At 37.7% G+C, this 17,774-nt stretch overlaps 1 protein-coding gene across 1 annotated transcript in view; it reads left to right on the top strand.

Moving 5' to 3' along the window:
- The first annotated feature begins 7,647 nt into the window (after positions 1-7,647).
- Positions 7,648-17,774, top strand: part of LOC135701411 (uncharacterized) — a 246,188-nt gene continuing 236,061 nt past the window's right edge. The window contains exon 1 of the mRNA XM_065222204.1: positions 7,648-8,611. The gene's annotated coding sequence lies outside the window, so the exon portion shown is untranslated. The remainder of the gene's footprint in view (positions 8,612-17,774) is intronic.

Raw genomic sequence — 17,774 nt, 5'->3', positions numbered from 1 at the left:
ATTATGTAAAACGAGCCTTCGTTTCTTTTTCCCTGCTTTTCATTACATTTTCATGGCCTTGATATCTACGTCGGCTATGGCTAAGCAAACGAGATGCAACTACCTATGTGGTTATCTTATGGTTTTGATTTTAAATTAATTGCCTCGCGGTAACACTTTTTTTTGCCAAAAGCACCCATTCGTTGTGGTTTATACTTTGATATCTACTTAAGTCCTGATTTAGTGAATTTATCCAAGTTAAGCTGGGGCGTCGTTCTTTTTTCCTTTTAAAATTCATATCAAATGCTAATCTGATGGGATGATTATGCTCTCTCCTCAAAATATGACCGTAATAACTAATTCTACCTAGTTTGACTCTTCTGTTACTGGTTTTACCGTCAAGCAATTTCTTAGCGTTAAATTTACGTTCTTCTTTTTTCTTACATTGGCTTTATATATTTCGTAAAATAAGTTTTACTTAATTAGCTATAGAAATCCTGCTCTTTTTTGTAAGAACAGCCACTTTAGTACCATAGAGAAGTGCTGGCGCTAATACAGTTTTAATTCTACTACCCAACTAACAATTTTAGCTGCTGATTAGCTTATACAGCCAATTTTTGCCTGTTTAAGTTAGTCTGCCGCTAAAATTGATTGTTGGGTATCATCCTACTAGTTTTCAAAGTATTTATACATCTGTCTCGGTTGGTTCAAAACAACTCCTAAATATTTAATACGGTTACTTACCTTAAATGTTTTTTTTTTCATTTACTGTAGTGTAATCACACCCCCCGAAAACCATGCAAATATGTTTTGTTCAATGATCTCTCATTTTACGTTCAATTTTCGATCTCCAAAGGTTGTTTGAATGGTATGAATGGTATAGCATAAGTGTTCTACTGCTACTTTTATTTCAAAATTTGGCCAACCCAATTCTGAGAAAATCAGTCACGATTCTTCAGAGTAAATTTTGAAAAATATTGTAACTTTGGGTGAACTTTTAACACGCAAAATTTGAAAATTATAATGAACAATTTGCCTACGAGGAAAGTTTCAATTAATACCTTTCAAATGATCTAAAAAGAACGAAAATTGGACGTAACATGACAGAGATATGAACACAACAAATTTGTCATGTTTTTTTTTGGGGTGTCCTTAAACTTATGATCGGGAGTGTACTTTATGCAACTCTTGTGTAAGGATTTTTAACACTCCCTCCAACTCCCTAAAGTTTCTATCAATTATTAATAAATCTAATCTAATCTAATCTAATCTAATCTAATCTAATCTAATCTATTCTAACACCAACACAGCCAGTTCTTGAAAGCTTCCTGGAAAATGATGGATATACCTCCATCATTTTTCTTGTCTATTTGATATACGTTTCACATCGAAGATGCGTCACACATATCAAAACGGCCAGGCCTACTGTGCAGCATTTAAGGGGCAAGATGATTCAGAAAACATCGGGCCTGTTTAAATCGAAGATTTAAACTCGATGCTTCAGAATCCAATAAATGGAAGAAACGTGGACATCTCGTACCGTACGTTCCGATTTTGGTAGTTATATGATTGGTTGGTCGTTGGAAGCATCAAAGCTAGAAAGGTTAAGTGATGCTCCATTTTCTTCTGATGGTTGCGCCATTACTTGCTTTCTGAAAAGAGAAGAGGAAAAGGAAAAGGAGAAGGACAAAGGTAAAAGGATTATGTAAGCTCTATGAACATAAACAATATTTTTGAATTGAAATATAGGTACAACATAGAAATGCTAGTAGAAATGCATAACGGCGGTGGTCACTACCCGAGTCTTGTCACTATTATCAAGTTATAAAAAGTAACAAGAACTAAAATGTGATCCTTTGATTACTGGAAAATCCTGATTCCCCAGTTTGAAGTTGTCACGACTAGGGTTCGGTGGTGATCTCCCAACGTAACTGATTTGAAAAGATAAAAATTTACAAAATGGAACGAACTCACCAAGTTTAGCCACACACTTAAAAATTATTATTTTTACGCCAGACGTAATCCATAGTGGACGTAAATCATGAAACGTAAACAAACAATTCATGTAAAATTAAGTGTTCTCAAACCGAAACATAAGCAACTCGACTAATAGAACGTTTCGACAGTGAGCATACAGCTAAGCGAAACAATTTTCTAGAATTTGTTCAATGCAGAGTAGTAACAGGTTGTATTGGCTATCAAATGCAACAGCAAACGCACCGAGAAACGTTAAATCTAGCGAGTTATTAACAAAAGAGAAAATCGACGAAGAGAATCGATCATCGCGTATAGGCCCTTATGCATGCTCACTGTCGGTTTGATTGAATTGATTTTCTCGTTTCTTTCAACTGATTCTTATGTCAAAACTCAGGGAACTGAAATTTACATGACTTTTTCGTAGTGTGCAATTGAACCTGAAGGCAGCTTGATATGTGTTGATGTAGAATTCCAAATTGTAGACGAATCTTGACGAAGATCATCATGAACTAGTCCGGTTTATGGTAGTTGAGCGAAATGTCTTCCCTCGATTTGAGACAAAAATGTTCGGATGTATGTAGTCGATTTTTGGTGCACACTTAGAAATAACTAATTTTACACGTGACAGAAGAGCAGCGCCGGTGGTGTAGTGGTAAGCGCGATTACCTCTCATCCCAGCAGGCCTAGGTTCAATCCCAGTCGGCGCCGCCGGGATGTTCTGAGGCATAACATCTCTGATCACGCCTTCCTTCGGAAGGGAAGTAAAGCCAACTGGTCCGTACTTGTGTTTATTTCAGTTACCATGGGGATGTAATTTGTTATTAGCCCCGGTCCCTTTCAAATTGTATCATTATTTATGTACGGCCTTAAATTTTAAATGACGTTTCACATTCATCTAGTGATGGCCGATTTTCATTCGAATAAACGATTAATCGATTAACGAACCGAAAAGTAAAATATTTGTAATCGGTTATATCATGCTGATATAAGCATTAACTTCTCCAGAGGATCATCACCCATCGTTTCAAACATATGCTGCACTCTCATTGGTGGAAAAATGACAGCACAGTGAACAAAACATAATCGATTAGAAGTTAATCGAATAATTTAAAAAAATGGGACATCTCTGATTTTGGAGTGATTGTTTTGATAAAAAAGAGCGCAAAATTTCATCTCTACCGAAGGGGCAGCAAAACCACAAAATTATCTTGCATACGGGGGGTATTCATTGGATGAAAGGGATCGTGAAAGAGGACACTAAAATAGAAAGTTTTTCTTCCGACTGTTTCATCCTGGGGGCAAGACAGCTGTACTCAGAGTAAATATATTTGCAGCGAGTAAATTTAAGCTACTCATATTTACTCAAAAATGATCAAAGTAGTCTCGATTTTCTGATCAAAGAAAATATCGTCTGACAGAATATTTCGTTTGAAGCATCTGTTCGCCCATTTGACAGATCTAATCGCTCGTTTAACAAATCGAATTGTGGTCAAACGAAATGCTCCTGTGGTGGTTTAACAGCACGAAGGTTTTACGGGGATTGTCGTTCGTGTTTGGCTTGAATGCCTTTCAGTGAAGTTTGACTCATTAACATGGATGAGTGGATGTATTTAATGGTGAATAAATATCGAAGGATATTTCAAAAAGAAGTAAACAAATTATTTACCCTTTGCTGAACCTTAACATTAATAATCATGCCATGACCAACAACCAAAAACAGTATTTATTTCCTCAATGTTGTGCCCAGAACACAACATTTCATGAAATATCAAGCGTCTAATCCCTAAAGAATGATAATATCAAGCGTCTAATCCCTAAATAATTTCGAGTAAGCTTTCGATAAATTTATAGATAGCCTAAAACGCTGTACAGACTGGAGAGTTATAACATGTTATAACGGTTGTCAAATAATTGCAACACAGAAACCACCATCAAGATAGCGCTATAACATGTTATAACTCTGTAGTCTGAACGCTGTCTAACATTCAAAAATCATATGTTACCAATAATCGGAAGGCACTGTATTCTTATCTTTTTGAAAATCGTGCAGCCTGTATGTACTCTATTATTTTTATATAGTTGTATAAATAACGTTTTCATTGAGTTTTTGGAAGTTAAAAAAATACATAAACGTGAACTATATTGCTTTAAGAATTGAATTTATTGAATTGATTTAGCCTAATCCCTACCTATCGAACCACCCCAAAAGTCCCTTCAAAGAAATTCCAAGAAAGCACGTCAGCTTACTTTGCTTGACAGCATCGGTTTCAACATTATTTTCAATATAACAATCAGGATGCTATGTGTATATAAGATATTGAGCAACGTGAGTTACTCAAAATTAACTCCGGTTTTACTCATGATCGAAAGCTGTCTTGCCCCCAGGTTTCATCTTAGTATTCTTCTTTGGTAAAGCCGTTGGTCCCCGGTTCATGAGTTTGTACATTTTAAGGTAGGGTCCAGCTGTGGGAGCTGTCTCCCTGGCGTCGGTAGCATTGGTGCTCAGCACGGAAAACAAGATCGACGGAAAATAAATCAAGGAAAAAAATACACGTAACAGAATCGATCTTTGACATAAAATATGAGACGTAAACAAACATTTCATGTAATATTATGTACCCCGAGACTGAAAACTTCGACGAAAAGTACGTTTGATTGAGCCATGCTTGGCATGCACAGTTGTACACACCAAATGCTCATTTGTTAATAACTTTTCACTTAGTTGTTGACATTTGTTTTTCTTTAAAGTTATTGATATATTAGGATCATAGCTTACTATAAATATGCAAAAAGTAGGTAAACCTTAACATTTGAATCAACACCAATGAATTTTAACACGTAAAGTCCGAGATGTGCAGTAAGCATTTCTCACTTGATTTTTACATACAAAAACAAATTCAGTTTATTACTAGAATTAAAATCTACTTTTTCTTACGTACCTATAACCAAAGATGAACACTAAGATAAAACTGTCGGAAGAAAAACTTTCTATTTTAGTGTCCTCTTTCACGATCCCTTTCATCCAATGAATACCCCCCGTGTAACATGTGTATCGCACATTTTAGCAAACCCACTTCATTTCCAATAAGTCAGCAACCCATCGAGCCGATGGCCGTTGCATTTGCATAAGCACTTTCCCATGAAAGTGTCGTTTTACCGGGTCAATAATTTATGACTGTACCCGACTGTTTCCAAGCTACACGTCGCGCGGCAGTGCCGACTGTGTGGGCTCTCTTTTGCTCTCTCTCTCAATCAGTGCATCGATCACTGATTGGTCCGTCTTTACATAATGACTTCAGGTACCTTCAGTACATACAGCTTAGGTTAAGTCAAGATACGTAATAAAGAGACATTCTGGTTCTAACAACCGAACAAACCACACCCGTATTCAAGGTAATTTTGTGGTTTTGCTGCCCCCTCGGTAGAGATGAAATTTTTCGCTCTTTTTTATCAAAACAAACACACCAAAATCAGAGATGTCCCATTTTTTAATTACTCGATTAACAACTAATCGATTTTTTTGTTCACTGTGCTGCCATTTTTCCACCAATGAGAGTGTAGCACATGTTTGAAACGATGGCTGATGATCCTCTGGAGAAGTTAATGCTTATATCGGCATGATATAACAGATTACAAATATTTTATTTTTCGGTTCGTTAATCGATTAATCAATTATTCGAATGAAAATCGGCCATCACTAGATGAATGTGAAACGTCATTTCAAATTTAAGGACCGTACATAAATAATGATACAATTTGAAAGGGACCGGGGCTAATAACAAATTATGTCCCCACGGTAACAGAAATAAACACGAGTGTTCACCGGTTGCTATAACAAGCTGAAACATTATTCTATCTACTGCTTCAAACAGAACTAGGTTTTGTCAACTGTGTGGAAAGTTATTAGCAAATGAGCAGTTCATGACCAAAACTGAGTATGCCAAGCATGGATTGAGCTATATTTCGTGTCTGTTATGACTCAAATTTATGTCAAAATTGATGCTCGTATATGTCGCTCTCAGACCACCTAAATTTACATCAATTATCTAAGTGTATGCACATTGGCAAGCCTTTTCGTGGCCAATTTTCAGGTTCAGCGCTGCGACTCAACGCTGAGATGAATGATGGAACTAATGATGGGACGAATGATGGGACGAATGATGGGACGCGCCTCATGGAGGTTCTACTTGTCTTGGGAAAAACTTCTCAGCGGGAAATAACAGGGAGGTAGAACTAGATACAATGAGATGCAGCTCTCGCAGGACTTCTTCTGTCTTAATGAACTCACTGACAAACTAGAACTCGTCTCCCGGGCCAGGTTTTGACCAGATCAGCAACCGATTATACATAAAAAAAACTCCACGAAAAAAAAACAAACGTCACGTTCAATCACACACACAGTCTACTTTTTCTCAAACCGTGGGCACATGATCAACCTCAAACATGGATTCACAGAAACAATGTACAAACTGACAAAAAACGATAAAAAAGAACTATGCCACTTTTCAGCGTAGCAATCCCAATTGTAGATGATCCACTTCTTGACAGGAACCATTCCGGTTCATCTGTCTGAAATTCCCCGAGTAATGTTCTCCTTTGATAGGTTCAGCGATCCACCACACCTCCATAATAATATCGGGAAGTCACACAAAGGAAATGTGAAACCAGCCTGGACCAAAATCACAGCAGATCCATGCAATTTGACTATCACTCCTCAGACTTCATGGTTCAGATTCACACTTTACAAACTTCAGGTCTCTATTTGCTTGACTTCTAGTTGTAGAGCCAAAGTCTTGATATCCTAAAGAAAATCACTCGAGTAGCACCCAACTAGAGAAAAAAAAATTAGAACAGCAAAAATAAACGTGACGTTCGTACACAAGCACAGCCTGCTATCCATATCAATTATTAATAAATCATCATCAAACGCCAACATCAAGGGAAGAACTAAACAGTCCAAGTCAATAAGTTTTAATTCTGGTTGTTAAAGCCGTAGCTGAGAAAAATTCTTATAAGCACAAATGTCATTTTTTAAAGAAGAGTGATGGTAAATTGTTAGATAGATATGAACATTAAAATTGGTAATAAATCCTTGCTTACAGTTGATGTATACCCATATGTGTAGACAACCGTCCATACAGCCCCTAATATCATTTGAATTGATTGTACATTTTAAGTATTTGCCGTTGGCATACAATTTGCTGAATATTTGCTGGTATAATCATAGCATAGAGTATTCTGAGGACGTTGAGCTGAAGGTACGTCTGTAACCCTACCGCCAGACAAAACATGTAAGTAATTTTCCATGCCAGCCCCAGAGCCACGTGTGAAGGTCAACAAATCTCCTAACCTATATTTTTTGCACGGACAACTGACACTCTCTGGAATGCGCGCCACCAGCCAGCCAGTCAGCACGGAAAACTCACCACTAGCCAGCCGGATGCTGAGAGGAGAAGAGTAAATCCGAAACCGATCAGCGATCGCGTCGTCTGGAAAATCGTGAGCAGAGCGGCGGCGCTCGGGTGAAAAACAAACCTGTTGAGAAGGTTCGCTCTCGCGGTTCCCGTCACTGCGCCGACTCACCGCTGACCGTCTGTTGATTCTCGGCTGTCGGTCGGTCGGTGGCCAGGTCCATCCAGTTCGGCAGCGACCTCAGTTTCTTTAGAATTTTTGTATGAAGCGCATCATCACTTTACGTTTGTCCGCAATTCACACATATAGCAGCACATATAATGTACATTAAATATTCAAGAAGCAGTTCCAATTCAATGCAATGAAGCGAGCTCCATGGCCAAAATGTGTGCGTTTTTGCGGGGGAGGGTGGGCTCTGTTCAGTGATCCGTGATTCAGAGATTGTGTGTGTGTACGTATAGTGCTGTGGTTTTTCGCAAGAATTTATGGAGTTCAAGCAGACAACAACGGTGGAACGCGGCTCACGGTTAGCAGAAATGTGGTGGTGCTGATATTATTTTTTGAATTTTGTGCGAATATTCAATCTCACAATCCCAGATCCCTAGGGGAAGGGATTCCAGGGAGTCCGGCGCAGTTGTGCAGGAAGAAAAGCAAGTAGAAAATCCATTCCCTTGCTGTAAAAAGTGGATCTAATCGATTAACGCACATTGGTTCAAATTGAATTTGCTTGCTTCGTGGCAGAATAGTATGGCAGGGGGAATATTTGGATAAAATTTCCTTTTTTTCAGTTGCGCAAATAGCCAAGTGTAAGAAGAAATCCCAGATCCAGCAGAAATCGGCAGCAGCATGTGTTCTCTGTTAGTGTGTGCATGTGCTCGAGAAGCTAGTGTGCTGATTTTCCGGTAAATTTTGGTTCGGATTTCGTCGATTAATTAGCAGATTTGCCTAGTGATTGAAACCAATGACGTGCGAAAGCCAGTGAATCGTTTCCAAATGTTGTGGCATGTGGGTGAAATTTCGTTCGCTTTCTCGCTCTTTCATGTGGAAGACCAAAGAGGTGATCGATAATCGGTCATTTGATGCGATATTAGACAAATTTAGAAAAAAAAAGGAATACCTAATAAATATCACAAGTGAATTGAACAAAGTGAATTATCTGAAACAGAGAGGAGATAATTGCTTTCAATACGGATCATCATCAAAACGAGCATTAGCAGCCAATTCAATTGACAAGGAAATCCAGGTCATTATCAATTTACCAACTTTACAGCTCCTTTTCTTCTTTTTTTTACCTTTCCTAATCGTCTCAGTATCGCGGTAGGTGGTCTGTATGGGTTCAAATTTTCCAATAATGGAACGATACAATTTATCACTGCTCTTGTGCCCCTGCTATAAAAACTCTCAGTTTATACCTGGCACTGATTTCCTCTGAATTCTGTTTCAATTTACTTCGGCTTGCTCCCAGAGGAGATTACGCCAGAAGGTGAAAAATACCAGATAAAAACCAGACAAGAAAAGAATCTCCGTGTAGTAACTGTTGCATTCGTTGGAAATTTATTAGAAGACCGACAAAAAAAAAACGGTGAAGGTAAATCCGAGGTACAGGTACCTTTAGGTGAGCATGGAAAACGTAGGAAAAAAACGACCAACTTTGCCCGGAGCATATTTTCGCATCATGAGAAAAATGGGTGGTGGGTGGCATTTTTCCAGTTGCTCCTATTTAGTGGGGAAAAGAGAGAGGCGAGTTTCCCTATCAAAAGTGATCGCGTGTGGCGGTACAGAGAGCGAGGGAGAGATAACATGACTAGGTTGTTGAATCGCTGGCGCGCGTGTGGGAGACTGAATTTCTAGAGAGATTTCCGGATCGATGGAGGATGGGAGTCAGAGAAAGCGTGGTGAAAACTGCGAAGAGGAGCAACGCTGTCAGAAGTACCTACATTTTCATTTCATACCTGTAGCTTTCGGTTGTTGTGTGTAGCTCCGCGGTGTTGTTCGTTGGAACTCGTATCGCACCACATGTTTAACTACATGCTGAAAGCTGGTTACTGATAGCTTTTCTAATTAGAAAAGAAGTTTCTCGTCGGTGGAAAACTTTTGTTTTTGAGCTTGTCAGGTGGAAACAAGCAGGGTGTTTTGTTGTTGTGCACCGTGCTCGTCAAGTAATTTATTAATATAATTTGACGGCACCTCGAAGTTTGAGCACGCCATGGATGCACCATCTTAGTTTATAGGGCGGTGAACTGTATATTAGCCCTACTGGGTTGTTTGGTAGAACTACTTTTTCAAACTGAAACCATAATGACTTTTGATAAAAAGTTGTTGATGGTGAATGTGGTGATGCATTACGCTGATGAACAAGGGGAACAAATATTATCGGATTAAATGGGTAAAACACCCTCTACACCAGATGTATTGATAATCTTAAGTGACTGCTTGCTTTCGCCTGGGCCCAAGCCAAATTTCTATTAATCGACTTCTAAAAACGGTGACGATGGAGCTCAGCATTCTCTTCTGTTTTCTCTAGGATGTTAAATTTGACCGAAACACGACTGTATCTATAGCAAAATTTGTAAAAAAAATCAGCTGATTTGAACACGTAAAAAATGTCTAAATCCGTCGAAAATGTTTGTATAATTTCTAAATGGTCCAAGCTTTTGATGTTCGCTAGTCGCGTGACGTCTCAACTTAAATATAGTTATTGCGTCTGGAAATTGTGGGGAACGAACATTGACATTATTTCATTGTTATGTAGGTTGAATTATCCGTTTCATAACCACGTAGGATGAGTAATCCAGTGAGCTGTTTTGCATGAAAAAATATAGTTTGACAGCTGAAAAACCATTCAATCGAGGTTGCGTCCCAACTAGCGAATGATGACTGTACCAGATGCTTAGTCAGATATTTTTTTAAATCTCATGAATTGAAAATTTGTTCAAGTTCTAAAATCATTTAGCTCTGTTCATTGTCTAGCGTAAATATCTCAACCCAAAAGCTGGAGCTTTTCTCTAGTTGGAAGAGTGATTGCACCTCCTGGACGGAGTTCTGTCATCCTAGGGGGGGATTATGTATGAGCAAATATAACTTAATACTATGATGATGATGATGATGATGATGATGATGATGATGATGATGATGATGATGATGATGATGATGATGATGATGATGATTATGATGATAATGACGATGATGGTCTCACCTTTTACCTCTACAAAGGTTTGAGCTGGACAATTTATCTTTAAGATAATTAAATATGACATTTTAACCAGGTTAGCAAACAAAATCGAACTGATTTCAGTTACAGATATAAATTCCCTCTAGAGTTTACAGTTGCTTCACAGCGATATAAATATGGAAAATCTCAGGCGTCCACCTCTTAGTTCGCCTTTTTGTCCACCTAAAATATTCATAAGTATTACACGCAATCAAGAGTTAATGAACAATCAACAAAGCATCCTATTACACTTGCAACCCCGCAATCTGATGTTATCATAATTTTCAGCAATGTCAGGAATGCTCACGAACCCCCAACATTTGCCAGAAAACTTACTACTAACTCATGGTATCTTTCAAATAAGCTTTTTATCAAATGTTAAATTCAGTCCTCTATATCCGTAATACGCGCACGAGGCTCAAACCTTTGTAGACTACTTTTTTTTAAGTGCAGTGCTACAATAATTATTAAAAAAGTCGTTATGACAGCTATCCATATAAAATAATCCTTTAGAGATAACTTCGTCAAGATACATAATTTGTCAATTCACAAAAAAAATCACTGGATAACTGTTAAAAAGACAGTTTTAACATGTGAAATGCAGTGTATGTAAGTGTTGCTGAACATTTGATATGTCTAGGCATCGAATTGAAAACATTTATTCCTTTTTAAATAATGAATTTTGTGAAGCACAAGTCAAGAAATGTGGTGTTCTTATTTCAACCGCGTTTCTAGTATTATATCTATGAAAATCACTTCCCCTTACCATTTGATCACACAAATATCGAGGCAGCAAACCATTAACTACTTTAAAAATGAACACCATAGTGAAATATACAATTCTTTACTTCACCGACAACCATTTTAAAGCGACTTGCATCAAAGTTGAGGAAGTGAATCTCAAAATCAAACGCATTATTTTATTCCGCAAGTGCTGTAATCTCGATATTTGTGTTGCATTGGCCAGAAATAAAATGGAAGGGCAAAAGTCTAGATGAGGATAGATGACTGATTTGTATAGCTGTATTTTACTGGCAATAGTTAAATCGTTTTTCAATCGACATAGAATTCTATACTATGGCAATTTTCTTGATGATATTGTCAATGTGAGAGTTGAACTTAAGTTTGTCATCAATAATCACGCCAAGATATTTAATCTCCTGAACGCGAGCAATAGTCTCATCATCAATTACAACAGAGACGTTCTCATTTAATCGATTCCGTGAAATTACCATAAATTTAGTTTTACTTGTATTCAATTTTAACTGCTTACACTTCAACCATCTACTTAGATACTGCAAATCTTCATTCAAGTGTGAGACGGCATCATCTAAATCTTTAGCTGCAATGAATAACACAGTATCATCTGCAAAAAGATTAATGTCGCAAAACCGTAAAATACGTCGCAAGTCATTAATATACATAATAAATAACAGGGGCCCTAATACACTTCCCTGGGGCACTCCACGGGACTGGAAACAGAATCATTAAAAACAGTCCGTTCTGTCAGACAAATAGCTTTCAAACCATTTATATGCAGTACTCGTAATTCCAAAGCGCTTGTTTGATCTTAACAATAAGGACCTAGAAATTGATTCAAAAGCGCGTTTAAGATCCAAAAAAAAACAGCAAAAATCGTACCTTTACACTCCAAGTCATTTTTCCACTTCGCTAATACAAAATTCAACTCGTATCAACAAACTATTACTATTTAAATACTCCAACAGCTGGCCTTTAACAACAAGTTCTAAAATTTTCTCCAATGTGTGCAACATGTTGATGGGACGAAACTCTTCGGCTTTAATCGTTCCAGCAACTTTTTGAATAGGGACCACTAAGGATTCCTTCCAAATTTGTGGCACATGTCCAGTTTGTAATGATTCATTAATAAGGTCCAGCAAGATGTGGCCAATGACTATAGTTTTTCTGCTGGCGCCGGTGGTGTAGTGGTAAGTGTGACTGCTTTCTTACCTCAATGGGTCTGGGTTCAATCCCAGCCGAGTTCGAGGTATAAAAATCTCTGGTCACGTCTTCCTTCGGAAGGGAAGTAAAGCCTTTGGTCCCGGCCCATGTGTGTTGAACGGGTGCGATATCCTACGCAGGTGTGGAAGCTGCCTTCCTGCACATTCGACTGTCGTCAATGGATGGCAATCGATGTCCGTCGGTGATTGGTACTAGAATGCGGAGCAGAGACCGACGTTAAATAAAAGAATGAAGTATATTTTTTCAGTCGTTAATGTTCAGCAAAGTGTGGTCGCCAATTTTTTTTTGTAAGTGGCTCGTAATTCAACACGAAAGTATTCCATATAGCAATTAAATATGCTCAATTTTTGATTTATCAGCAACCAAATGTTACTTAGCTGATACATTTGAAAAGCTCAACAATCTACAAACATTTGTCACACAGTTTCTGAATTCACTAAATGTGATTCCAAATAAACTTCTGAATTGGAAATGCAAGATATAATTAGGATAAGTGAATCCGTTATGGCACTAGTGCTCCAGTTTTTGGCCTTAGGGCCTAACTGAAATTCGAAATAAGTTATCATGATATCATTCGCGTAGATAAAGACTAAATATATGTTCTAACCTGGCATGCAAACAAATTTGGTAAAGAATGAAAAACATTTAACATTGAGAGGGGGTCAATAAGGGAACCTCCTGGACCAAAAATTGGTTCACTAGCCCTAATTGATTTACTTTGCAATGTTTGGAAGCTTTCATCAGTAAACGATGAAAAAATCGATAGTAGAAGAGTCTCATGTTTTAAAATAGTTTATGTTTCATAGTATCGGATAGTACTTCAATTGAATTCAATTGAATTTCACAAATGTTTTCCTGAGATCATAGAAAATACCAGAACTTGGTACGTAAATCTTTCAACCGAGTAATAGAGAAAATTCCCGATCAATTGCTGGATGAACTCATTGACCTACAAAATGATTGTGCATCGAAATATCTGTAAGCAGTAAAACTGCAGGGTGAGCAGAAATAGCCTTGTGGGTGCTGCTGTCATTCGTGTAAACGGTTTTCAAGCGTTCAAAATCATAAGGGCTAAAGTGCCATGATCGATTCTCTCAATAGACTCATTGTCGATGCTAGTGATAAGTGAACCAATCTCCATCTACTGAAGCCACTCTCCACCCTACATTTTTTATTTTAAATTCTCGAATAAAGATCGTTAGATTTTTACGGTAAATGCTTTAAAATTACCTTGGATTCATTCTTAAAATTTTCTTGAAATATCCAGAAATGTTCAGTGCTGTATAAGGGAACAATTACACCTGATGCGGAAAGTTTAGATTTCACCCCTTCTACAATCCTTTGGGATTTTTATCATCAGCATTGAAAATTTCAAACACTAATTTTTCTTTATTGGTTTTGATACTTTCTTAATTGACCAAATAATATAATCATTCAACAAGATTGTCCTATTGTAGATCACAGTAAGTGTTTGATTAGTAGCTTCAAAAATCTCCTTTAATTTGAACAATTGAAACACGCCTCAGCAAAAACAACAAGTGTCAGCAATAAATCTTTACACGGCGAATGAGAACGACTCAAATTTGAGTTTAGTTCACTCATAATCGCTAAAAGTGCAGGAACTCAGCGATGAGTAAAATTTGTCTCATGGTTTCCTGTGGAAAACCTAAAAAATCTGCCGGAAAATGAGGAAATTGACGAAAATTTTATTCAGTCTCCAATACCAATAGACTGAGTGAATCCAATCTTTACTTTTCTCAAATTCAGGAATTTTTGCCTGGAAAATCCTGGAAAAACCTGGGAAAACATGAGGCAAATTAACTCATCGCTGAGTTCCTGCACTTTTGACGATTATGAGTGAACTAAACTCAAATTTGAGTCGTTCTCATTCGCCGTGTAAATATTAAAATTAAGAGCATTTCACGTATGTTCCTCTTGAGAATATTCATGTACACTCAGGTCTTTTTTTACACGGGGGATACGGTCCGTGTAAAATAAAAACCGTGTAAAAAAAAACCTACGAGATTTTGATTTTTCGCATGCTTAAATGTTTTAAAAAAATCGGATTTTGATGCCATTTGTAATTAAAGCATGATATGGTCCATATAGACATATTTTAAAAATTTCTGTATTTATGCCAAAAATTGTGATTTTTTTTAAGTATGCCATTCGATTACAAATAGCTTGAAACGGATAATGTGATTGGAATCAAGTCGATTGGTTGTATCGTTGTCGAGAAATCGTTAAAAACGTACCTTGTAAATCGTGGAAAACCGTGTAAAAAAACCGTGTAAAAAAAAACCGCGTAAAAAAAACCGTGTAAGAAAAGACTTCAGTGTACTTCAGTCCTACACGAAGCACATATCTCCAAAATCTTGGAAAAGAAAAACCGTGTTAGAACAGATTCGATTTTTTTTTTCGAAAATATTATCTGAAGCAACTTTTCAGATGATCTATATGAAGGCAGCCCCACATAAAATGGCAGCACGGAAAAAAACACTGTACAAAATTACCCATTGGGTATTTTCTCTTTAAAATTAGGGTAGAAGTAGGTAAGAGTGTATTGTCTACACTGTATTTTTTATCGCTGTCAGTTTTTCGAAAGTTGGATAAAATGGCGTCAATTGATTTTGCGCAAGTACCTGGAAAATCCTCAACTCTTACATTGGGACATCGGAAAACAACTCGAAATCGTGCAGTCAACGGTAAGTCGTGTGATTAAACGTTACTACGAAACTCTGAGCATCGAACTGAAGGAGAAATGCAGTCAAAATGGATGTTCTATTAGTGATCAGGATGACAAGCGTGTCATGAAAGCGTTTAAGCGGAATTCCAATGCTTCGGTCAGGGGTTTGGCCAAAAAGTTGAATCTGTCCAAGTCTTTCGTTCAGAGAGCCAAGGACCGGGAGAGAATGCATACGTACAAAGTGCAGAAGTCTTCAAATCGTGACGAACGGCAAAATACGGTGGGAAAGTCACGGGCCAGGAAACTGTACACCCGGATGCTGACGAAACTTCATTGTCTCATCATGGATGATGAGACTTACGTCAAGGCAGACTTCCAGCAGCTTCTGGGTCACCACCTAGCACAAGTTTGATGTTCCGAAGAAAGTTAGGAAGCAGAAACTTTCGAAGTTTGCCAAGAAATACATGATTTGGCAAGCAATCTGCTCATGTGGCGAACGAGGTGCACCGTTTGTGACTACCGGGACTGTAAACGGGGAGATCTACCTCAAGGAGTGTCTACAGAAGCGTCTGCTTCCTCTGTTGAAGCAACACGACGGCCCTACGGTCTTCTGTTCGGATCTTGCTTCGTGCCACTCTTCAAATGTTGTCCTGGAGTGGGACGAAGCCAACGGGGTCACTTTTGTACCCAAGGACGTGAACCCCCCAACGCACCGGAACTAAGGCCCATCGAAAAATACTGGGCTATTATGAAGCAGGCACTACGGAAGCATCTCAAGGAGGTCAAATCTGAGGAAAACATGAAGAAAAAGTGGGCTTCCGTACAGAAGAATCTGCAGCCAGATGTTGTACAGAACCTAATGAGTGGAGTTATGCGTAAGGTGCGAGCGTACGGTTATGGTATTGAAGTTTAATGAAATAAATAGCCCAAAGCTTACTAATGGGTTATATTTTATTGTCTGAAAGTTTGAAAAGGATCAGTCAAGTTTTTTCCGTGATGCAATTTGATGTGGGACACCCTTAATTTGAAAAGACATAGTCAGCATTCAACACAGGGGAGAGCAATTTTTTGGACCCTAAGAATTTACTTTCACTTCATACTATTGGTCGTACCATTTGCTTCAAACTCTCTATAATTTTTTAAGAAGTCGCTTATATTTCTGTTCATCATTCTGTATAGCATACACTATTGAAATCTACAAATTCTTTAGAGTTGATACGTCATTCACTTCAGAATCGTTCTGAAATCTTACTAAGAGTTAGAATTATCTGCTTAACATAATTTCCATGCTGCTCTTCCAAGTTCTCTTGGAACTCTTCTAGGAATTTCCTTGAATCTCTCCTAAGAATTACTTACGAATTTATTTAGACCTATCCTTAGAATTCCCATAGAATGCTTCTTTGAATTATCTCCAGAAATTCTTTAAAACTCTCCTAAAAACCTCTTTCCTCTCCAAAATTTCGTTAGAGCTATCTTCAGAGTTCGATTCATTTAGATTTCTGCATATTTTACATTTAGTTTATCTGCAGAATTGATTAGGGGCTTTTCATAAACTACGTAGAGAGTTTAGGGGGAGGGGTTGACAATTATCCACGGCACATACAAATTTTAAAAATGTTGTATGGACAATTGTCTACGCAGGGGGAGGGGGGGGGGTTCAAGAATCCCAGAAATCTGTTTACATAGTTTATGAACAACCCCTTATACATTTACTCAAGAATTCCTTATGAAATCTCATAAATCATAAACTTCTCCTTAAAATTTGCCTGGAGTTCTAATCACAATCAAAATTATTTCAAGAATATTAAGATGTCCCAGATTCAGTATCTATCCAAACCTCAAATCATCTACAATCATGAAATATTTGAGATTTAAGTATTCTTTATTCCAATTTTAAAATTCAATCTCTCACTTGCTAAATTTCAATCTGATGAACCATCCAATTCTTTTGCTTTCGGTTGATGGTATTCGAGAAATTATTATTCTGTAACTTTGGAAGTATCCATAACCATGTTGGTAGGTTAAGGTGAGAGAGAGAGGGTAGTATTCAAGGCGCATACACCCAACCTAGAAATTCAAGATTATTTCAATGATATGGTGGAATCTCCAGCTTGATGTTGGAGATGGGATAATAATAAAGGATGGACTTTAATCTATTACGGGGAAATCATTCTTCACGGAGTAGAATGGAGGATGGTTGCCTCCTAAGTGAAGTGCGATCGTTCGAAATGCATGTAACGATAATCAGGAAGACAATTCTCGAGTAACATTTGAAATAGGCCTAAGTCCAAAACGTAAACAAATAGGGTTTTGATACCATTCTTTAGCACCACTTGATAGCTACTAATCGTGTAGGAAAGTTCCGCATAATCGAGAAAAATCATTAACAATAACTCGATTTTTGAAACGGCCGATCAACGAAATTTTCAATTCATTAATAGGCCCGCACGCTAAAACGTCCAACCATTCATTTATTCCATTTCATTGATAGGCCTAGTGATGTAGAAGAGTCGGTGGTGTAGTGGT

The sequence above is a fragment of the Ochlerotatus camptorhynchus genome, unplaced genomic scaffold (assembly GCF_037179485.1).
Source record: "Ochlerotatus camptorhynchus isolate MF236.1 unplaced genomic scaffold, CSIRO-AGI_Acam_v1.1 ptg000014l, whole genome shotgun sequence".
NCBI lineage: Eukaryota > Metazoa > Arthropoda > Insecta > Diptera > Culicidae > Ochlerotatus > Ochlerotatus camptorhynchus.
Note: the sequence above shows the minus strand (reverse complement) of the source record. Positions and strands in the feature narration are given on the sequence as shown.